This window comes from Dendrobates tinctorius, unplaced genomic scaffold (genome assembly GCF_039654945.1).
Source record: "Dendrobates tinctorius isolate UK_male_01 unplaced genomic scaffold, ASM3965494v1 ptg000098l, whole genome shotgun sequence".
In the NCBI taxonomy this organism is placed as follows: Eukaryota; Metazoa; Chordata; class Amphibia; order Anura; family Dendrobatidae; genus Dendrobates; species Dendrobates tinctorius.
Genome location: NW_027361766.1, coordinates 33,310,333 through 33,334,593, shown reverse-complemented (window position 1 = coordinate 33,334,593; position 24,261 = coordinate 33,310,333).

Here is a 24,261-nt window from a genome sequence, read left to right as displayed (position 1 = left end):
AGCACAACCAGAGGGAGGGAGTCTTAATGAGGTAGTCAGCGGTTCACAAGCATACTTCATCACACACACAACTAGCCATCTGAGTCTATATTAGCGCATGGCCGAGCAGCCATGCAAGTCTTTTATAGAAGCGCCCTTCCGGGACCTTCCACGTGGTCCAATCTGAACAGGCATAGGACCTGAGCATGTGACCCCTGAACTCCAATGAGAGGTTGAGCCACGGACATGCTCAGTGGAGCGAAAAAGTCCCAGGAGCTGCTCTCCGCTGGCTAGTGTAGGCTGCTATAGCTGAACCAGGGATGGCAGCAGCAACCAACCCGACAGCACTAGCTTAAGCACGACGCCGGGAACGACGACTTTGCTGATCAGGCTCCCCTGCAGCCAGGACTGAATTGGAGACCGCAGAAGGCAAGGCTCGAGATTCATCCTGTGCAGAGGGAGAAACCCGATGCCTAACAAGTATAACTAAGTCTTTTTTTTACACAAGCTGTTGATTAGTTCTAGTACCATTCCTCCTGCAAAGTTAATTTTTCTTGCAAAGATGGCAATCATTTTTTACAACCATATAAGTACTATCACTGAGGCAGTTATGAATTCACCTAACTATAGCCTTTTCAATCCCTTGCTTGATCATTTTCTCAATAAGGATAATATGAGATACTCTATCAAATGCTTTGCTTAAGCGAAGATATACTATATGTACCACATTTTCCTGATCCACTGAGACAGTGATTCCATTATAGAAGGAAATTAGATTACTCTGGCATGACTTGTTTGCTACAAAGCCATGCTGGCTCTGGTTATTTACTGTATTCTTATCTAAGTACTTACATACATGCTGTTTAATAATTTGTTCAAAGATCTTTAATGGAAGATACCACTCTCTTGACTTTTCTCCTAATTTTTGGACTGGTTCTTCATGCATATTTTTTGCTGGGTCTTCTTGTTTTCCTCTTCCGCTTACTGACAGGGTTCCTTATAGTTCAGTCCTAGGCTCGCTCTTCTTCTTTTTAAACACCACTCCAGTTGGACAAACCATCAGCAGATTATGCACAATTTCTCCTAAAATCACACCCGCAATACTACATAATGCCAGATATTGTCTGTCCGCTGTCTCTAATACATCTTCTGACTTCAACCCGCGTTACTACAAAGTTCCAATGATTGTCTGCCTACTGTCTCTAAAATTTCTTCTCCTGACATTGCCTCCATATTACTGTAAAATACCAATGATTACCTGTATTCTATCTTTAGAACCTTGTTTTTCCTGTTTCAGAAACTGAGTCTTTCAAAAACTGAAATCCTTGTATTTGCTCTCTCTACTAACCTACTGTAGTGCAGCGGGGTTGTTGCTGTGTGAGAGATAGGCAGGGACCACAGAAAAGTTCAAAGCAAATGTCTTTTAATGTCCAAAAACTCATACATAGGAGTGCAGTCCTCCGGATCACAGACAGGGTGCGTCAGGGTGCATGGAATTACCTGACTCTGTGTTAGCTCCACACAGTCCTAGGTTGTACAGAGACACCTGCTCTGCAGCTTGCAAACTCCAAACTGACCCATCCAACCCTTTGCTGCAGGGATTTAAATGGTATCTGTGGTCACAGGCCACTTTTAAGAGCCAGCTGGAGAGAGTGAACCACCCCACTACCATCCTGAAGTTCACTCCAAAAATAAAAGCCCCTAACGGGTATTCCTAAGAATCTGATGGGTCACTGCTTGGACCCAATCCACACTTTCTTTTATTTTGCCTTGTGATTCACAGGAGTCCTGCTGTGTACCCAAGGCATTCCAGCGGGTTTAATAAGACTTTGTTCATATCCTGGCGGGACACATATCAACCCTCGCATATGACCCCCCTCACTGCTTCACATCTACCTAAACCTGTTATTTCCATCTCTATTTTTGGTTCCACCATGATTCCAAGCAGCATTTGTGCTGATTTGGGGTTATATTTTACTCAGATCTTTCCTTTACTCCATACATTCACTTTCTCAACCGCTCATATCGCTTGCGCCTCAAAAACAACTCTAAAATCTGCCCTTTTCTTACCTTTCAAATTTGAAAAAAGCTTATTGTTGTTATTATTAATCCTGGTCTGAATCATTTGAGGTTCAAATTCACCATGCTTCACTGAATTTTCCTCCCTGAAGCCCATTGTGGGATATAATTTTGTGTGAATCTCAATACAGGGGGGAAAGAGGGAGGAGAGAGTGAGTGAGAGAAAGAGACCACATAAATAAAACATTTTTGTTTCATTATGAGCTCTCTAATCCACTTACTGTTAGGCGTCAGATTTCTGCGTTTACTCCACAGGGATCCAGACCCTCACATTCTGCAGTCTCCTGCTGTTTATCTACTGCAGAGGAGATTGCAGAGGAGATTCCCTCCTCTGTTCCGCCATGTGCTAGTATAGACTTACTTGCTGCTGTGTGTATGAGGACGGATGTATGATTCTGGTGAATGACTCATTATAAAACCCCTTCCCTCTGATATTGCGTAAGTGTTTAGGGACTGAGTTTAGAATCAGCGCCAGCGCTCCTCTGCTGCAACATCCACTGCTGCTAGCGTCCGACATTGCGCTTGCGCCTTAGCTTTGTCGTTTAGCGGCAGTGTCCACGCCGCGCTGCAGTAGCAGCCCCTTTTGCATTTGCAGTTGCGATTCTGCGCACACAGTAGGTCTAGACAGACATAGTGCCACTGTCTTGGGCTACTCCTGTGACCTGATACCGTGTGTGCATTTTTACTGAGTACTGTGACTTCAACAGGCTCAGTCCTTTGTGTTTGTACTTGTTTAGCATCTCTGGGAATTAACTGAGATTGCTTTGCGCACCTGGGTGAAGTCTAACCCTGTGCGCATTTCCGCCATATTGCTCCTGCCACCACTTAGCAGCGGTTATATCACCTACTGCATGGTGGATCCCGAGCGGCGAATGCACTTTATTATTATTTTTATTTAGTGCGTTCCGCCGTTCCTAACATTATACTAGCACCAGGGTCTGGCTAGTGATGGCAGAACAGCAGCAACTTTTACAGTGTATTCGGCAGCTTGAGGTCCGGTTGGCCACTCTTGAGAGGGCTCTCTCAGCTGCACAATCCACCGAAGCTGTTGTAAAGGCAATCACAGACGCGGTTTGCCGTATGTCCACATCCTCCCTCGCGCCGACAGTTACCCGCCTCCCGTTGCCCGATAAATTTTCTGGCGATGGCGCCTCCTGTAGGGGTTTCATCAGCCAGTGCTCTATTCAGCTGGAGCTACTGGCTGCGCGATTCCCTATGGAACGGGCCAAGGTGGGGTTTATTGTTTCCCTTCTGTCGGGCAGGGCGTTGGAGTGGGCTACGCCATTATGGGAGCGTGGTGACCCGGAGGTTCGGACTGCTGCTCACTTTCTAACAGCTATTAAGCAGGCCTTCCTCTGTCCACGGGTCGTGCACGACACCTCTCTTCAGCTTCTTGCTTTGACTCAGGGTTTTCTCTCGGTTAGTCAGTATGCCGTCCGTTTTCGGACACTGGCTTCCGAGCTGGAGTGGTCTGATAAAGCCCTCATCCCTGTGTTTTGGAGAGGTTTGATGGAGCATGTTAAAGATGATCTCTCTACCAGAGTGGTTCCTGCAAGTTTGGAAGAGCTGATTGCCATTTCTACCCGCATTGACCTCCGTTTTTCAGAGCGCGGTATGGAGAGTGTTCAATCCAAGTGGAAGGTTACCTCGGCTTCCAATTTTTTGAGCCTCTGGAACTACCCGATCCAGAGGTTCCACCCCCAGAGCCCATGGAGGTGTCTCGCGCCGTTCTCCAGGCGTGTCCGGCACAAGACTCCAGTTGCGGTTATACTTGTCAACAGGCTGTGTCCCAGAATAACAGTGCCCCGCAACGGCCAAATTCTGTACCGTCGGGCAAGACCTTTGTCCCCCCTCACCTTCGGTCGAAGGTTCTCACGTGTGCACACGCATCCAGGAGGGGTGGTCACTGTGGCTATATGCAGACCACAAAACTCCTGGCAGGGTCTTACTGGTGAACGCTCAGGGCTCAGGATGTTAAAAAATATATTCAGGCCTGCGCCTTTTGTGCTTGGAATAGCCTCCTTAAACGAAGGGTGGAGACGCCTGCCGACACACGGTGGCGTTCCACTTTAACTTCTGCTCCCAGTGTCTCCCACAGGTCCCTTCTCAAACCTGGCGATCTTGCTGCCCCTGATGCCTTCCACTTGTCCCGGGTCTCCCTGTCACCTACAGGGACATCAGACTTGCCCTCGGATGAGTCTGAGGCCTATATCTCTGATGGGCACAAGTTGGTGAATCAGAAGGCTCAGGGAGGAGGAGAAGGGGCCCTAGGAGGGGGTAATGTTAGGCGTTGGATTTCTGCGTTTACTCTGCAGGGATTCAGACCCTCACATTCTGCAGTCTCCTGCTGTTTATCTACTGCAGAGGAGATTGCAGAGGAGATTTCCTTGCAGCAAATCTCTCCTGAGGCTAAGTCCTTCTGTCCTCCTACTAAGCATGCTCATGGGACGATCTCCCATTGGAGATAGGGAATCATGTACTCAGGTCCTGCTCCAGATCTCATTGGTCCATCTCAGAGACCTGGAGGCTTGCGGAAGGTCCCAGCTGCTATAAAAGGTGCACATGGCTGTTCTGCCATGCGCTAGTATAGACTTGCTTGCTGCTGAGTGTATGAGGACGGATGTATGATTCTGGTGAATGACTCATTATAAAACCCCTTCCTTCTGATATTACGTATGTTGTGGATAGGGACTGAGTTTAGAATCAGCGCCAGCGCTCCTCTGCTGCAACATCCACAGCTGCTAGCATCCGACATTGCGCTTGCGCCTTAGCTTTGTCGTTTAGCGGCAGTGTCCACGCCATGCTGCAGTAGCAGTCCCCTTTGCGTTCGCACTTGCGACGCTGCGCACACGGTAGGTCTAGACGGACGTAGTGCTGCCATCTTGGGGTACTCCTGTGACCTGATACCGTGTGTTCGTTTTTACTGAGTACTGTGACTTCAACAGGCTCACTCCTTTGTGTTTAGCATCTCTGTGAATTAACTGAGATTGCTCTGCGCACCTGGGTGAAGTCTAACACTGTGCGCATTTCCGCCATATTGCTCCTGCCACCACTTAGCAGCGGTTATATCACCTACTGCACGGTGGACCCCGAGCGGCGAACGCGCTTTATTATTATTTTTATTTAGTGCGTTCCACCATTCCTAGCACTTACCCGGTGAATCTGTAGATTGAATACACCTCTGTCATACATGCTACCAGTCATGCACCAGACTGTGCTTCACTAGGAACCACTGATATCTGACGACCCAGTGGTGTATTGACCTCCTTTGTACAAGGTATGATATTCATCTTAATAAACTGGATGTGATGTAATAGCTGCTGGGTATTATGGGACAGCCCACTCAGTCACAAAAACCAACATTAGTCACTCAATGATGCTTCACCAGTGTGGGAAATTGTGCCGGTTGATATTTTTTTTTTTTTAAATCTCAAATTAAATCTCAAAGTGCTCAAATTTGTGTGGCACTGTGAATTTCAAGAAAGTGGTAATCTAAAAATCAAATTAAAGTATAGCATGCTTCATTTTTTTTTTTACATGTGGACCATTGATACTATTTATTGTACTGATCATCTCCTCATGTGAAACACTAGCTCTGCGGAATGAATATGTCAATCTTCTGTACTTTATACATATATAAATAGGATTTTATTGACTGTATTTACTCCTAAGAAATAATATTGCTTGGGCACCTTTTCTTAGAAATCTGCATTGTGCAAATTCTGTTATTCTTCCTGGAAATGAGTGAATACGTTGGGAATTAAAGTATATAGAGGCATACCACTTTGGCAAAACAAATGGTAACATATGTTTGTTAATTTATTGAAATATCTCCATGAGGAATAACACAGGCACAACACAGAACACATCGTTTTAGGAACAAATACTCCAGAATTTCTATGAAATGAACAATTGTATAGTAAATTGATATAACAAATTTCAGCTTCTAGCATGTCTTCAACAAAGTCAAATAATACTAAATGATAGCAAAATGTTTTCACATAATTGAGATAAGTTCTTAATATATCCTTACATAAAATCGAAAACTGCACAGATTGAGTGAAAAATTAATTTAGACAGGAAAGCACAAATTGTAGAGATTTGCTTGAGTAACCTTTTAAATGCCAGAAGAAGATATTGCACCAAAACGTTGCTTGGCAGAAACAGTCTTGAATATTTTGAGTGATTTTAGGACACAGCCAGAGAACCTTTCTCTATCTGTTGTAGCCTTCCTATTCAGCAAGCTTCATTACTGTAATTATGTCTTTCAAACAACCATTTAAATCTGTTTTGTACACAGAACATAATTCAAGCACAGATCACTGCATAGACTGCTCCAGCAAAGGGTGACAAAGCTTTAATCATTGGCTTTTTTGATCACTGGATTTTGCAGGACATAATGAAAAGACCAGTACCTGATAAATATTTTTTTTTCCTATTCCTAACCTATGATCTTTTTTTCTGCTTTTAAAATAGAACTTCCTGGTAAAGGGAACCTCTCAGTAGAACTTTGGTATTTAAACTTTCTGATGTTATATGGCTTGTTAAAAAAACATGCATCTGCTTAAAATGGATGGTTTACTATAAGGGAAAGAAAGGACATTATAAAACGGCTCTTGACACTTCTCAAAAGTCGTGGTGATACAGACAAGGTGTGCACTCTGTGGATATGAGGTAGGTGCAAGCTGAACCTGGAACTTAGTCCAGACAGTCATCCAGTAAAGAGAAAACAGCTGCACTCTGGGAAATTTTGATTTTTAATGCAAAAAAATTTTTTTATTGAAGACACCACAGGGGAATAGTGCGCACTATTCCCCTGTGGTGTCTTCAATAAAAATTTTTTTTTGCATTGAAAATCAAAATTTCCCAGAGCGCAGCTGTTTTCTCTTCACTGGACTTCTCAAAAGTCAACTGGGTGGCGATTGAAGGGTGGAGAGTGACATGTCCGGAGACTGTTAGCACATAAATTCTGCCGTCCTTGAGTTCCTGATTGATATTTGATGTCTGCCCTAGTGGTCTCAAGCGGGATGTTAATCAAGGTCGAATAGGCATTTAATACCATGACCTTTCTCTTGCACTCTTTATAGTACCAATTTTAAAACGTGGATAAAATACATTTGAATCATAACTGGGATGCTTTATTTCCACATAACTAATTCTAGCAATGTACAGTCAGTCCTATCGGTTAAAAAACTAAAATGTAAATCTTTCACTTGCAGTCACAAAAGTATGTTGATAAAATTAAATTCTAAGTGTCTTTCAGGAAGACTTGCAGAAAAATATTTGTATTGGCCTCTATCTCCTTCCGTCTCATTGCCGATCCCCTCTTCATAAAACTTTAGGAGCAGCAAAGTTCTCTGGAATACAGACTTTACCCATTAATTGATATTGAATGGTCAGTCCATAAGGATAAAGAAGCACATTTCTCTGTTAAGATATATCACAAAGTTGTTTATTTTCTTGTGCACAATTGATTTATGAAAATAAATTAAAGTTTACCACTATTCTCAGCCTCATTTTATTCACATTTCTCCAGTCCCATAGCAATTCACCACCCCCAAACTAATGTGGTTTCACAGGAGGTTTTGGAAAGAATATTAAACTCATTCATTGATTCCTGGAGCAAGCATACTCAATCAGGCATTCAGCAGGCACAAATATTCATATGTAGATGATATTTCAGTAAAGACATATAAACAGAAAATGGCGCAAGTTGTTTTCCTTCATAATTTATCCAAAGATATTTCATCAAGTAATATATACTATATAATAGAAATAACTTTTCAGTAAATTCACCAATGTGAACAAATCATCCAGACTGCAGTACGGGCTTGAGCAAACTTCCGACTTACAGACAGATCCTAGGTGTGGGTGATCCCTGTGCAGACTTACACTTTCATAGATTGAGCAGGAGAGCAGAGACACTGACCGACGATGAGGGAAACACTCCTGCGCAATGCTGTAATACTGCCTAGCTAAAGTGATCGACTACTCATCAAGAAGGTGTAGTACTCAATGGAGAAGACCAAGACATCATAATAGATTTTTGCCTCTAACCTTCTTCGCTAATGAACTTGGCTAATCCAGGAAAATTGATTCCCAAAACACATATTGTACTAAGAGCTGCATACTGATGGTAAGAAGCAGTACTATAGTACTATATAGAGTGGCCACTACATATAGAACGAGAAGATTACATATTAACACTTTCAATTTACCTGGATTGCGGGTTTCCACTAAACATGAGTGACATAGATTATAAATAGACTCCTGGTTTAATTAGAGATAAGTGTAGAAATGGACTCATATGTACAGTATATAAAAGCAAGCTATTCTTAATCTTTTCCAACAATCCTATATAAAATTTTATTTAGCTTTTCCTTCTCTCTTTCTCCTTCCATAGTTCGAACTGCATGTAAAATGTGAGGAGTTCTTTTTATCCCCTTCCAGAAATGCCATACATAGTAAATGTATGGCGTGTCCAGATCCGGCGCGTCCGGCTTTTTCACACAATGAAAGCCTATGAGCGCCGCAATGCGCCGGATCCGGCGAAAGCCGGATCCGGCGGCCGGATCCGGTTTTTTGGTCTGAGCATGCTCAGTAGCTCTGCCCACAAGACATATATAAAAGCAAGACAGTGGGACCCACAGCCACACCCAACATGCCACCCAAGAAAGCAACCAAGCGAAGCAGGAGAAGGCAGGAGACCACTGCAGCACCATCAGCACCACCACCACCCCAAATGGAGCAGCAAATAGAACATGCTGAGGAGGGGAGGCCAGCAGCAGATGAGAGACGGTAATTATCAAATCCCCCATTCCTCCAAACTAGGGCCATGGAATATCAAGATATTCATTGGCCCTTTGTTTCTCTTTATTCAACAGCCGCCAAAGAGATGCAGCAGCAGCACCATCAGCACCACCCCAAATGGAGCAGCATGCTGAACGGGAGGGGAGTCCAGAAGCAGATGAGAGACGGTAATTATCAAATCCCCCATTCCTCCAAACTAGGGCCATGGAATATCAAGATATTCATTGGCCCTTTGTTTCTCTTTATTCAACAGCCGCCAAAGAGATGCAGCAGCAGCAGCAGCAGCAGAAATGGCATCACTGGCAGCAGCAATACCCACAGCCATGGAGTCTGGCCATCAACAGGACAGCACATCTTCTTCTGGGAGCCCTCCCTCGCATCGTCAGCGTTTGACGGTAAGTTTTTATTTCCAAAATCCATCATCTCTGTAATATATGTCTATTCATTGCCTTTTATTTCAAAACAGGAATCACAAGATGAAGAGGAGCTCCCAGAAGAAGAAGGAAGGGGTGGACAGACGCTTGGAGTGGGCTCACAATTCGTAAGTTTTTTGCATCAAACGCAGAAACACAACAGCACACTACACACAACACATAGAAAACAATGTTCTGCAGACCACACACAGCAAACAAATGCCTACATCCAAACTCATAACATTTTTTGTTTTCTTCTCTAGTCTTCCCAATCTGGTGCTCGGCCAAGAGGTCCTCGCAGTGCCTCCCAGGGTCGTCGGCGACAGCAACGCGGCGGTCACCAGCGTGTAAGTATAAATATTTTTGCTTTGTTTTTTTGCACTTTTTATTTCATTTCTTTTGTGGAGGCTAATTATGTTATTTTTGTCTTTTTCTTTAACAGCCTTCACAGCGTGCTCCCGACTCTGACGGTGAGGATGGAGGGATTGATGTGGACCGCCTCATCGATCTCGTCAGAGAAAGGGAGCCGCTCTGGAATATGGCTGACCGCCGCCACGCTGACCTGATCATTACCCGACGACTCTGGGAGGAAATCTGTTCTCTCCTTGTGGGCCGCTGGGAGGACCTCGAAGCTCGGGACCAGATTAAAGAGCGTAAGTATATACAGTAACGGTTGCTTGACGTAAACCAGTGTTTCCCGAACTCCAGTCCTCGTGGTCCCCACGGATCATGTGTTCAGGATTTCTATTTACTATTGAAATCCTGAAAACATGACCCCTGGGGACCATGAGGACTGGAGTTTGTGAAACACTGATGTTGTATACTAACCACTCCTTTCTCATTTCAGGGAACAGAATTGTGAATCGGTGGCGGTCTGTGAGGGATCGTTTCAAGAAGGAGTTCAATAAAGAGATGCGGGCCCCGAGTGGATCTGGAGGACGCAGGAGCAAGTACAAGTACGCAGAAGCCCTGTCGTTCCTCCGGGAAACAATGCTCACCAGAAGGTAAATATTACACACCACATGTGAAAAAAATGTTAGATGTAACTTTTTTTTTTCAGCCAGGGCCATACCATGTCAGTATTTTAATTGTTTTTTTTTCTCTTTTTTCCACAGCACAGTGAGCAGCACTCGGGAGCCTGCACGATTGGACCCTTCTGAGGCGATCCCTGAGGAGACCGGCACCGAGGGACACTTCGACCGCCCCGGTACATCTGCACCTTCCCTGCCTTCCCACACATTCGACCCATCTGTCCCATCCACCAGCACAGGAGCATCGTGGCCGCCTACATTACATGAAGCTGCTGGTGAGGAGATCGCTTTCCCTTTACCCCACCCTTCTGCCCCTGCCACCTCTAGTACACCTGCGGGTACTGGGCGACAGCGGCAGAGGGGTCAGGAAAAGAGTTATGCGCAAGAGTTATTGCATCTGAATGCATCTTTCCAGAACTGTCTCAAAGTCTTGTCAGAGCAAATCTCCGCAGGCTTTCAGCAGATCAACTCCAGCATTCTGGAGGTGAAGACACTTCTGCAAACCATGCATTCAGAAGCAAGATCTTCGCCAAACCACACCTTTTTCAGGTCTGTTGTGGAGCGCATGGAAACGCTCTCTCCTGCCCAGCAGATGCATGTAATGCATTCGTGCCACGGTGCTCTACAGCAGGTTACCTCCCAACCTCCACCTCCCACCACTGTAGTTCCTCCACCTGCACCCCCTCCAGCCACTTTCCATCCTCCCCCTCCTATTACATCTGCACCCCCTCCAGCCACTTTTCATCCTCCCCCTCCTACTACATACCAGCAACCTGCCCAGTACCAGCAACCTCCCCAGTACCAGCAACCTCCCCAGTACCAGTCATCTCCCCACTTCCAGCAACCTGCCCCGTACCAAACTCCTTCCCCGTACCAAACTCCTTCCCCGTACCAAACTCCTTCCCCATACAACTTCCCATCAACATCATCTGCTCCTACAGTCCCTGCCCAACCCTCCACTCCACCACCCACCACCTCTTCTGCTTCCCACATGTCCACCCATTCTGTAGTTTTTTCCACACCTTCACCTCTAACTGTTCCTTCCCCACCAAGATCCCAGTCCTCTCTCCACACACCCAGTGTCGAAGTGTCCCGCAGCCCCTCCAGCAGTATTTCCACCCCACAGTACACAGAATTGTAATGTGTGTTTTTTGTAATAAAAATGCCCATTGGGTTTAAAACCTTTCTAAAAAAGTTTTTTTGCACTTTAAAAACATTCTACAAAAAAAAAATTTAAATAAAAGTTAAATTATCGTTTCACAATGGTTGTCTGTCATTTCTTTCTGCGGCGAACTATGTTTTAAAAAAAGGTTAAATACAGGGTATTTCAAAGGTAAAAAGGTATTCAAAACCAGGTATAACTGTGGGTAAATTTTAGCTTTTTGCCACAGTTGTGTTCCTGGTTGTGTTTGAAGCAAAGTATTTCACTTAAAAAGTTGTGTTTATTGTTGGTGATTTCCTACCAATGTACACAACTTTTGTTAAAAGGTGAAATACTTTGCATAAAACACAACCAGGTACACACCTGTGGCCTAAAGGTAAAAATAGTAAGACCATGACAAGATAGCCAACTTTGGTTGGCAAAGGTATATACTGTTGGTCCAGAAGGTACACAAGTTTAGGGCAAAAATCTCTCACACTCTGTCATCCCAGTGTACTCTGCCTTGAGGTGACATAAAGTATAGTGGAAAATTGTCCCTGAAACCGTCACAGAACTTCTAGTGGTAATATTTCCAATGACAACATCCATCTTCGCCAGTAACTTGCTCTTCTCTCCAACCTGCACTTTCTTCTCTACAACCTGTCAAAGAAGGGCTGTAGGAACATGCTATATCTAGTTTTCCAGTAGCCAATCCCGTTCGGAAGGCCACAAGGGTCAATTTTAAAAACCGGATCCGGCGTAATCCGTCGAAAAACGGATAGAAAAATGGATGAACCGGATGAGACGGATCCGGTTTTGTCTGTCAAGAAAAAGACGGATCCGGCAGAAAACCGGATCCGTCACATCCGGTTTTACTAAACATTTGCCGGATCCGGCGTTCCGGCACGACGCCGGATCGCGCCTGACGCCGAAAACCTGATGTGTGAAAGTAGCCTAAATTATTTTTTCTTCACTACCCAATGCTGTAAAATTTTGTGACACACTTGTGGTGTCAATATAATCACTGTACCCCTAGATTAATTCATTGAGAAGCTTAGTTTGTAAAATGGGGTCACTTATGGGGGTTCTGCTGTTCTGGCACCTCAGAGGCTCTACCAATATGACATGGCACCCTCAAACCAGTGCAGCAAAATCTGAGTATGGTGCTACTTCCATTCTGAGCTTTGCGCTGTTTCTGTATTGCAGTTTTCAACCACATATGGGGTATCAGTGAACTCTGGAGAAATGGCAAAATAATTTTTGGGTACATTTTCTCCTGTTACCCTTATGAAAATACAACATTTGGAGCTAAAAAAGATTTTTGCAGGAAAAATGTGATTATTTTTTTATTTTCATGGCTTAGCGTTACAAACTTCTCTGAAGCACCTGGGGGTTCAAGGTGTTCAATACACATCTAGATAAGTTCCCAAAAGTTTCCAAAATGGTGTCACTTGTGGGGTGATTCCACTGTTTAGGCACATCAGGGACTCTCAAAACACAACATAGCATCCGCTAATTATTCCAGTAAATTTTACTTTCAAAAAGTCAAATGGCACTCTTTCCCTTGCAAGCCCTGCTGTGCACCCATACAGTTATTTTCCTCCACATATTCGGTGTCTGTGCACTCAGGAGAAATTGCACAACAAATTTTATAGAGCAATTTCTTCTTTTACCTTTTTGAAAATGCAAAATTTGGAGTTAAATTTTTTTTTTGCCGAAACGTTTTTATTCTTTTTATTTTCACGGCTCTATTTTATAAACTTCTGTGAAGCACCTGGGGGTTTAAGGTCTTCAATACACATGTAGATAAGTTCCCTAAGGGGTCTAGTTTCCAAAATGGTGTCATTTGTGGGGGGTTCCACTGTTTAGGCACATTGGGGGCTCTCCAGACAGGTCATGGCGTCCTCTAATTATGCCAACAAATTTTACATTCAAAAAGTAAAATGGCGCTCCTTCCCTTCTGAGTCCTGCTGGTGCACAAACAGTAGATTTCCCCAAATTTGGAGTATCGCCATGCTCAGGATAAATTACACAATAAATTGAATGGTCCATTTTTTCCTGTTACATTTGCGAAAGTAAAAAAAAAATAGGTCTAAAGGAAAATGTTTATGAAAGAAAAGTAAATGTTTATTTTTTCCTTCCATATTCTAAAAACAGACAGAGTCAATTTGGTAATTAATGATCAAGCCAATTTTTGCAATTCTAACCACTGTCCATTTATGAGCTTATAATTCTGGAATGCTTCAACAGATTCACTGACTCTGAGATTCTTTTTTCGTGACATATTGCACTTCATGTTGGTGGTAAAATTTCTTTGATATGACTTGCGTTTATTTATGAAAAAAACAGAAATTTAGCAAAAAATTTGAAACAGTTACAAATTTTAAAACTTTTCATTTTTGTGCCCTTAAATGAAAGAGTCATATTACACAAAATAGTTAATAAATAACATTTTCCACATGGCTATTTTACATCAGCACATTTTGGAACCATAATTTTTTTGTTAGGACGTTATAAGGGTTAAAAGTTGGCCAGTGATTTCTAATTTTTCCAACAAAATTTGCAAAAAATCTTTTTTTAGGGATCTCCTCATATTTGAAGAGAGTTTGGGGGTCAATATGACAGAAAATACCCAAAAGTGACACCAATCTAAAAATTGCACCCCTCAAGGTGCGCAAAACCACATTCAAGAAGTTTATTAACCCTTCAGGTGCTTCACGAGAACTAAACCAATGTGGAAGGAAAAAATGAACATTTTACTTTTTTCACAAAAAATTTACTTTGAAACAAAACTTTTATTTTCACAAGGGTATCAGGAAAAAATGGACCACAAAGTTTGTTGGGCAATTTCTCCTGAGTACGCCAATACCCTGTACGTGGGAGAAAGTCACTGTTTGGGTGCATGGCAGGGCTCAGAAAGGAGGGATCACTTTTGACTTTTTGAACTCAAAAATTGGCTGGTATCAATGACGGGCACCGTGTCACGCTTGGAGACCCCCTGATGTACCTAAACAGTGGAAACCCCAAATTCTAACTCCAACCCAAACACAGCCCCTACCCAAATCCCAGTCCTAACCATAACCCTAACTACAACCCTAACCTCAACACTACAACCCTAACCCCAACCCAACCTACCCTAATCCTTACCCTAACCCCAAACCTAACCCTAACCCTAGCCCAACCCAAGCTCTAACCCTAACCCCAACCCTAACCCTAGCCTAACAATAGCCCCAACTGTAACCCTAACCCAACTCTAACCCTACCCTAGCCCCAACCCTAACTCTAGTCAAATCAAACCCTAACTATAGCCCCAACTATAACCTCAACCATAGCCCTAGCCCCAACCCAAACCCTAGCTATAATCCCAACTATAACCCCAACCATAACCCTAATCCTAGCTCTAACCCTAACCCTAATGGAAAAATGCAAATAAGTAAATTTTTTATTTTATTATTTTTGCCTAACTAAGGGACCCTATCACAGTGATCAAAATGAACCAATAAAAGAATTATTATTCCGTGAATAACGGTGATGGCAACACTGGGGTCAGTAAAAACCAACCCAATTCATGCTGGGGGGCACTATAACCTTATTTTTCAGCACTATTAAAAAGTGGGACTGAGGAATACAGTTAGGTCCATATATATTTGGACAGAGAAAAAACATTTTTCTCATTTTGGTTCTAGACATTACCACAATGAATTTTAAACAAAACAATTCAGATGCAGTTGAAGTTCAGACTTTCAGCTTTCATTTGACGGTATCCACATTAAAATTGGATGAAGGGTTTAGGAGTTTCAGCTCCTTAACATGTGCCACCCTGTTTTTAAAGGGACCAAAAGTAATTGGACAGATTAAATAATTGTAACTAAAATGTTCATTTCTAGTACTTGGTTGAAAACCCTTTGTTGGCATTGACTGCCTGAAGTCTTGAACTTATGGACATCACCAGATGCTGTGTTTCCTCCTTTTGATGCTCTGCCAGGCATTCACTGCGGTGGTTTTCAGTTGCTGTTTGTTTGTGGGCCTTTCTGTCTGAAGTTTAGTCTTTAACAAGTGAAATGCATGCTCAATTGGGTTATGATCAGGTGACTGACTTGGCCATTCAATAATTTTCCACCTCTTTGCTTTAATAAACTCCTGGGTTGCTTTGGCTTTATGTTTTGGGTCATTGTCCATCTGTAGTATGAAACACCGACCAATCAGTTTTGCTTCATTTGGCTGGATCTGAGCACACAGTATGGCTCTGAATACCTCAGATTTCATTCGGCTGCTTCTGTCCTGCGTCACATCATCAAAAAGTTTCACAATGTCACACGATACCATACAAATCAATTTCTTAGACACACTTGTCATCAAAGATGACCAGGGCCGCCTCTCCACTGATCTCTATGTCAAACCAACAGACCGGAACAGTTTACCCATAACGAAAGTTTTCACCAGGCTAAAATGAAGGATGCTATACCCAAATCCCAAATAAAAAGGGTACAAAGGATAGTCTCCAACACAGAGGTCCAAAAACAGTGCATAGACGAAATGCACTTGAAATTTGTTGAAAGGGGCTACCCACAGAATACTCTACAAACTCGGGATTCATCCCCACCCTCCAGACTTAAGACAACTAATCGCATTCCATTTGTCCACGATTATCATCCACTTGCATATTGTTTACATTCCAGCATATGCCGTAATTGGCACATCCTTGAGATGGCCCACCCTAACGTAGGAGCTTTCAAGGAACCGTTTCTTCCTTGTTTCCGTCATCCACGCAATATACGGGATATTCTTATCAAAGCCAATGTGGGCTCCTCCCGCCCCTCCAAACACCAACTGTTCCTGTCTAACCCTAAATTCGGTACCTTCCCCTGCCTACAATGCACGCAGTGCAACAATGTCCTTAAAGGCAATTGTTTTCATCATCCCCACACAGGGAAGAAATATAACATCAGAGGATATTACACATGCGACACTTCATTTGTAGTGTATATCATTAAATGCCCATGTGTGCTACTTTACGTGGGTGAAACCACACAACATATAAAGGATCGGATATCAAAGCACAAGTCTACTATCAGATGCAAAAATATGCTTCTTCCGATCCCCTATCACTTTGTCACTGCCGGGCACACGATTGCACAGCTCAAATTTCAAGTTGTGGAACAGGTCATTCTTCTACGCAGGGGAGGCAACCGCATTACTTTGCTGAAAAGAAGAGAGGCTTATTGGATACATGAGCTTAATACTCTGGCTCCTAAAGGGTTAAATAAAGAATATGATCTTCAATCATTTCTTTCAACGTGCTAATAATTCTTTTTATCAATAGGCATGTGATGTACGCAGTGATATTATTTTCTCAGGTTATTAATTGCATTTATTTCTATTACAGAACCAACAACTGTGAATTTCTGTGAACCACCACTTCCTGAGCACTGATATCTACTGGCCACCGCCTACACCCACGCTAGTGATTTCAGGTTCACTATATGGCACTCCTGTGACATCACATCCGTTCACCTACCTACTGAAGGGCATTTTGACTGACACGCTGATAATCACGCCCCCTCCTTCCTATCTCCTCCAGCGTCTGAACCGCATCTTAGCAACGCTGGAGCGCACGCCGGTCTACTTCCGGTTACGCACTTCCGCCCCGCCGCCATCTTGGCCACGATATAAACAGCGCTACTCCTCCACTCCCCAGCACATAGGATTTGCGGTGGATACCGCATCCAGGCTAACATACAGGACACTTACTGGCATATGGTAAGACTTAACAGGCACTTTCCCTACCCAGCTTTCCTCAGTGGCACCAGTCTTAACGTGTTTAGTCATATGTTGCCATTACCTCCTTTAGATTGACGGCCTCAGACGCCTCCATATAAATTTCTTGGTGTGTAGTCCCTGCATCTAGCGGTATAAACACTCGCCACGTATCACGCTCATTGCCCTCTTATTGAGCTTACATTCTCCTTTAGGTCCTATTCATTTTCTAACCTCCACAAGCTCACAGTACAACATAGGGGTATGTGCCTCCTTCTCTATATATCTTGATCTCTACTGTAGTGACTCTCATCTATGTAAAGATGCACTGTGCTAGCAATGTTATTTATGTCTCCTGATATGTTAATCATGCCTCCTGATATTATAAACATTATATTCATATTCCCAGATAGTATATATTCTGTATATACTTTGGTTGTATACTTATTATGTAATTTCATTTACTTTTTCAGTACATTGATGGTGACTTTGACCGAAATGTCTAATGTATGTACTGTACCTTATTAAATACTTTTCGCATTAAAACACACTTGGTGTGTGCCAAGTCTATATGCAACATAAATCACGGAGTGGGATCCTACTTGTGCACCACTAAACTCTGGGTTGTGCCAACGTTTTTTTCTGCAATAAACACTAGTGACCCAGTGCCACTGGCAGCCATGCATGCCCAAGCCATCACGCTGCCTCCGCCGTGTTTTACAGATGATGTGGTATGCTTTGGATCATGAGCTGTACCATGCCTTCGCCATACTTTTCTCTTTCCATCATTCTGGTAGAGGTTGATCTTGGTTTCATCTGTCCAAAGAACGTTCATCCAGAACTCTGCTGGCTTTTTTAGATGTTTTTTAGCAAAGTCCAGTCTAGCCTTTTGATTCTTGATGCTTATGAGTGGCTTGCACCGTGCAGTGAACCCTCTGTATTTACTTTCATGCAGTCTTCTTTTATTGTAGATTTGGATATTGATACACCTACCTCCTGGAGAGTGTTGTTCACTTGGTTGGCTGTTGTGAAGGGGTTTCTCTTCACCATGGAGATTATTCTGCGATCATCCACCACTGTTGTCTTCCGTTGGCGCCCAGGTCTTTTTGCATTGATGAGTTCACCAGTGCTTTCTTTCTTTCTCAGGATGTACCAAACTGTAGATTTTGCCACTCCTAATGTTGTAGCAATTTCTCAGATGGGTTTTTTCTGTTTTTGCAGCTTAAGGATGGCTTGTTTCACCTGCATGGAGAGCTCCTTTGACCGCATGTTTCCTTCACAGCCAAACCTTCCAAATGCAAGCACCACACCTCAAATCAACTCCAGGCCTTTTATCTGCTTAATTGAGAATGACATAATGAAGGGATTGCCCACACCTGTCCATGAAATAGCCTTGGAGTCAATTGCCCAATTACTTTTGGTCCCTTTAAAAACAGGGTGGCACATGTTAAGGAGCTGAAACTCCTAAACCCTTAATCCAATTTTAATGCGGATAACCTCAAATGAAAGCTGAAAGTCTGAACTTCAACTGCATCTAAATTGTTTTGTTTAAAATTAATTGTGGTAATGTTTAGAACCAAAATTAGAAAAATGTTGTCTCTGTCCAAATATATATGGACCTAACTGTAAGTATCCTTAACAGCCGCCATTAAAAGGTGTATCGGCGGTCATTAAGGGGTTAAGCTTTGCAACTCCAACAATTTCTTCAGGAAAGATAATTATAATTTTGACAATTACTGCTTCCACTGTTCCTTTGTACTCAACTGACATGAAGAAACACACCTCCATAAAACATTTGGACAGCAAGGGAGGACTAACCACATGACGAGAACCTTTAAACATTCATATTTGTGCTGATCACTGGGCCATTGGGTGCCACAAGACATGCAGCCCAAGGTCACCATTAAGTTAATGTGTTTATAAAATTGAAAACTTACCTTAGGTTATTGTATTTTCAATATATTTGAAACCAGTGTGCTTTTGACATGCACATGACATTTTAGAATTTAGATACTTTTGTACATCATTTTTAAAAAATGGTTAAAGAAATGCCCGTTTTATCTGAAACCAATTGTGCTATTTGGCCAAATATCAACTTTAGTTAAAGGAGTAACATTTTATTGGGATATTGGCTTTTGCAGCAGTACTGACTTTAGGCTACCCTTCTGACATATAACAGAAGATAGAAAAATGCCTCCTTTTTGTGTTCTCTTCGTACTGTATCAAATTTGGGTTCATAATTAACATCTCTGTTGATCTGACATGGTAAAATGTTTAACTCTACTTTCCTTACTGTTCTAATTGGTTGATAAGTGAACATTTAATATATTTGATGGAATGATGTAAACAGGTTTATCTATAGAGGTCTATGGCAGTTTGGTTAGGTTTAATATAATTATTTTACTCCTTTCTATAACATCATTTATGCCATGCTTTTCAGGCATCACCATCGCTGTCCCCATTGTGGCTCACAATCTACACTACTGTTCAAAAGTTTGGGGTCACCCAGACAATTTTGTGTTTTCCATGAAAACTCATACTTTTATTAATCAAATGAGTTGCCAAATGAATTTAAAATCTAGTCCAGACATTGACAAGGTTCGTAAAAAAGATTTTTATTTGAAATAATAATTTTCTCCTTCAAACTTTGCTTTTGTCAAAGAATGCTCCCTTTGCAGCAGTTACAGCTTTGCAGACCTTTGGCATTCTAGCTGTTAATTTGCTGAAGTAATCTGGAGAAATTTCACCCTATGCTTCCAGAAGCTGCTCCCACATGTTGGTTTGGCTTGATGGGCATTTTTTGCGTACCATACGGTCAAGCTGCTCCCACAACAGCTCAATGGGGTTAAGATCTGGTGACTGCGCTGACCACTCCAATACAGATAGAATACCAGCTGCCTGCTTTTCTCCTAAATAGTTATTGCATAATTTGGAGGTGTGCTTTGGGTCATTGTCCTGTTGCAGGATGAAATTGGCTCCAGTCAAGCGCTGTCCACAGGGTATGGCATGGCATTTCAAAATGGAGTGATAGCCTTCCTTATTCAAAATCCCTTTTACCTTGTACAAATCTCCCACTTTAGCAGCACCAAATCAATCCCAGTCCATCACATTACCTCCACCATGCTTGACAGATGGCTTCAGGCACTCTTTCAGCATCTTTTCAGTTGTTCTGCGTCTCACAAATGTTCTTCTGTGTGATCATAACACCTCAGCTTGGATTCGCCTGTCCATAACACTTTTTACCAATCTTCCACTGTCCAATGTCTGTGTTCTTTTGCCCATATGAATCTTTTCCTTTTATTAGTCAGTCTCAGATATGGCTTTTTCTTTGCCTCTCTGCCCTGAAGGCTAGCATCCCAGAGTCGTCTCTTCACTGTAGATGTTGACACTGGCGTTTTGCATGTACTATTTAATGAAGCTGCCAGTTGAGGGGCTGTGAGGCGTCAATTTCTCAAACTATGGACTCTAATTTACTTGTCTTGTTGCTCAGTTGTGCAGTGGGGCCCACCACTTCTCTTTCTACTCTGGTTAGAGCCTGTTTGTGCTCACCTCTGAAGGGAGAAGTACGCACCGTTGTAGGAAATCTTCAGTTTCTTGGCAATTTCTCGCCTGGAAAACCCTTCATTTCTAAGACCAAGACTAGTGTCATGATATAGGACATGGTTAATGTCCTGCTCTTTCAGGGTTAACATTTGCTGGCCTACCTTTGGATTTGGGTGGGGTATTTATACTCATTCCAGACTAGGATTCCCTGTCAGCTATATGTGCGTGTATACTGCATTGCTTGTTTGCCTCCTGTGTATGACCTGGTCTGTCTGCTCACTCTGTTCTCTGTCTCACGTTTTGGTACTATTGTCTTCTCCGGTTCTTACCTCCTGGCTTTGCTATTGTTACTCCGTTACAGTTTGTCCCTATTGTACCGTCTATTGCCCGTTCTGGTTTACTGATCTATTGCTACGTACAGACTATCCCTTCTGTCTAATTTTTTGGTACTGTCGTGCTATCTCGTGCTTTGACCGTGGCCTGGTCTGGTTTACATCCCTGTCTATGCCCCTTGGCAACTTTGTCCTGTAGTTACCCTTCTAGGAGTTTTCCTAAAGCTCCTATCTCTCTGGAGCTTAGGCTATGCCCCCAGCAGTCATGTGCTTCAGGTCCTGTTTGTCTGAAGCACGCATCTTCACCGCTGCTGCCTTGCTCCACAGGTATCTTTTGGCGCAGTTTGTTTTACTCAGGACAAGCGCCCTGGCTCAGTGAGCAAGTGCAGTGCGGTGTTCCTAACAAATAGACTGTTGAGTTACACATGAAAGTTCTTTTTTTTGGCCATTTTGAGAGTTTAAAGGGAATCTGTCACCCTTTTTTTTGCTTTGCAGCTGCTGGCATAGACATCAGGGGCTTATCTACAGCATTCTGTAATGCTGTAGATAAGCCTCCGATGTAACCTGAAAGGGAAGAAAAACACGTTATATTATACTCACCGAGGTGGGCGGTCCGGTCCGATGGGTGTCGCCATCCCATCCGGCGCCTCCCTTCTTCATGCGATGACATCCTCTTCTCCCATCCTGTAATGGCACCGGCGCAGGCGCACTGCTCTGCCCTGTTGAGGGCAGAGCAGAGTCCTGCAGTGCGCAGGTGTCGGGAGAGGTCTGGTGCCTGCAGAATTCTGCTCTGCCCTCAACAGGGCAGAGCAGTGCGCCTGCGCCAGAGCCATTTCAGGACGGGAGAAGAGGACGTCATCGCATGAAGAAGGGAGGCACCAGATGGGACGGCGACACCCATCGGACCGGACTGCCCACCTCGGTGAGTATAATATAATGTGTTTTTCTTCTCTTTCAGGTTACATCGGGGGCTTATCTACAGCATTACAGATAAGCCCCCGATGTCTATGCCAGCAGCTAATAGGGGATAAAAAGGGTGACAGATCCCCTTTAATGGAACCAACAAATGTAATGCTCCAGATTCTCAACTAGCTCAAAGGAAGGTCAAGTTTATAGCTTCTCTTATCAGACAAACTGTTTTCAGCTGTGCTAACAAAATTGCAGAAGGGTTTTCAAGTTTATTCTAACCATCCATTAGCCTTCTTACACAGTTAGCAAATACAAAGTACCATAAGAACACTGGAGTAATGGTTGCTGGAAATGGACCTCTATACACCTATGAAGATATTGCATTACAAACCAGACGATTGCAGCTTGAATAGTCATTTACCACATTAACAATTTTATAGAGTGTATTTCTGAATCATTTAATGTTAGCGTCATTGAAAAAACTGTGCTTTTCTTTAAAAAATAAGGAAATTTCTAAGTGACCCTAAACTTTTGAACAGTAGTGTATATTTCCAATCAGTTTGTTTTAGGCGTATGGGAGGAAACCATAGAACCCATAGAAAACCCACACAAACACGGGGAAAGCTTACAAACTCCATGCAGATGTTGTCCTTGGTGGGATCTAAACACAGGACCCAGCGCTACAAAGCAACAGTGCTAACCATTGATCCTCCATGCTATTTTCATAATGGGAGTTAAAAATTGACTTTAAATTATCAATAAAATGTATTTTTTTATACAGAATTTGTTGTGGATATTATGCAGATATGGCATTGATTAAAGGGACTCTGTCAGCAAAGAATGACTGTTTAAACAAAACACAGGCGCTCGGTGCTTCACCGCTGGGCCAGTCATTTAAATACTGATTCCCACTTCCCTGTTTTCCAGCTATCTCCTTCTTTCTCTCTTTATGAAGCCAAAGCTGTCAGTCAAACAAAAGTGGGGGTAGGGACGGAAGGAAAACAAGCAGGTGGGAAGAAGAATTGAAATGTTTGGCCACGCAATGATGCGTTGGTACTTGTCTTGAGCAGTCATTTTGTGATGACAAAAGTCCCTTTAAATGAAATTTATTTTTTAATGAGCCAGTAGGACTAATCTCTAGTCCAGTCTTTGAGAATGTGCACAAAGCATCTTTGATAGGCAGACTCTGCCCAATATCTGCATCTAATAAAGCAGCAAAATTGCCAAAATAATATTAACATAGTGAATAGTAATAAAATTACTGAGCACATGTTCCATCAAATGTCACTTTTATAACCAGGGTTTGGAAACTATGAAGTGGTAAAAAGAGGTGACATGCTTAGTCTATGGGCAGCTTTCATCAGGAAGCTACCTGCTCTTCATATTTTCCAGCATAGAAAAAAAGACAGTAGCATTTTCCTGATGCGGCTTAGCCAGGGAACACTGACTGGCTACACCAGTCTCTATATGACTTGTGCACATATCCTTACATGTACATTTTTGATGTTTAAAAACTAACATTATATAATGTAAAAATGAAATGTTTATTTAATCATCCTTTCATAAAAGAGATGTCAAACTTTTAAAAAGTAAAAAAGCCATAGAGGAAAAAAAGAAAAAAATGAAGTTATATATTAACAACAATCCCTCATCATTCCCTTTTCAGTTATCTTTTAAATGGGAGTGACAGAGGGTCAGTGAGGTGAGCAATTATTGCAAATTTCAGCTTTCAACAGTATCATCAGCTCTTAGACATTGCAGGAGAATTAACTGTTTTATGTAAGGTTCACACACATGCAGTGAGCACAATGTCTAGGTTTCAGTCAAAATTACTGAAACACAGGATTTCAACAGGAACTCAGACTGTGTCCCAATAGACCAATTTCTTCAATGAAGCCAACAAAGTCACTTTGGGCAATGTCTGGCTGCCATTCCAGCTGTATTTGTCTTTTTCAGACAGATGCTTGTTTGGATCAAATATGTGCTGCAAATTTCAGCTTTCAGCAGAATTATCAGTATTCAGGCATTGTGGAATATTTTATTTGGGACACATAGTAAACATTATTTGAAAATTAAAACAATGAGGATTACAGGAAACAACACAAAGAAATAAAAGGAGTTCACAAGGTACTGTTTAGTACATCAAGACAGCCATCTGCTGTTTCCTCAACACAGTCCACCCTTAGTACAAGCCTGGAGCTGTTGCTTTTTTTTAGCTAGTATCATATATTTGTATTACTTTTGTCACTCTGACCCTATGAAAACCA